Raw genomic sequence first — 808 nt, 5'->3', positions numbered from 1 at the left:
TTATTGACTCTAGTGCAAGTGGGAGACTGAAGGAAATATGCCCTAGAGGCAATAATAAAGTTATTATTTATTTCCTTATAATCATGATAAATGTTTATTATTCATGCTAGAATTGTATTTACCGGAAACATAATACATGTGTGAATACATAGACAAACATAGTGTCACTAGTATGCCTCTACTTGACTAGCTCGTTAATCAAAGATGGTTAAGTTTCCTAACCATGAACAATGAGTTGTTATTTGATTAACGAGGTCACATCATTAGTAGAATGATCTGATTGACATGACCCATTCCATCAGCTTAGCACCTGATCGTTTAGTATGTTGCTATTGCTTTCTTCATGACTTATACATGTTCCTATGACTATGAGATTATGCAACTCCCGTTTGCCGGAGGAACACTTTGGGTACTACCAAACGTCACAACGTAAATGGGTGATTATAAAGGAGTACTACAGGTGTCTCCAATGGTCGATGTTGGGTTGGCGTATTTCGAGATTAGGATTTGTCACTCCGATTGTCGGAGAGGTATCTCTGGGCCCTCTCGGTAATACACATCACATAAGCCTTGCAAGCATTACAACTAATATGTTAGTTGTGAGATGATGTATTACGGAACGAGTAAAGAGACTTGCCAGTAACGAGATTGAACTAGGTATTGGATACCGACGATCGAATCTCGGGTAAGTAACATACCGATGACAAAGGGAACAACGTATGTTGTTATGCGGTCTGACCGATAAAGATCTTCGTAGAATATGTAGGAGCCAATATGGGCATCCAGGTCCCGCTATTGGTTATTGACC

This window comes from Triticum aestivum, chromosome 5B, assembly GCF_018294505.1.
Source record: "Triticum aestivum cultivar Chinese Spring chromosome 5B, IWGSC CS RefSeq v2.1, whole genome shotgun sequence".
Lineage (NCBI taxonomy): Eukaryota > Viridiplantae > Streptophyta > Magnoliopsida > Poales > Poaceae > Triticum > Triticum aestivum.
Note: the sequence above shows the minus strand (reverse complement) of the source record.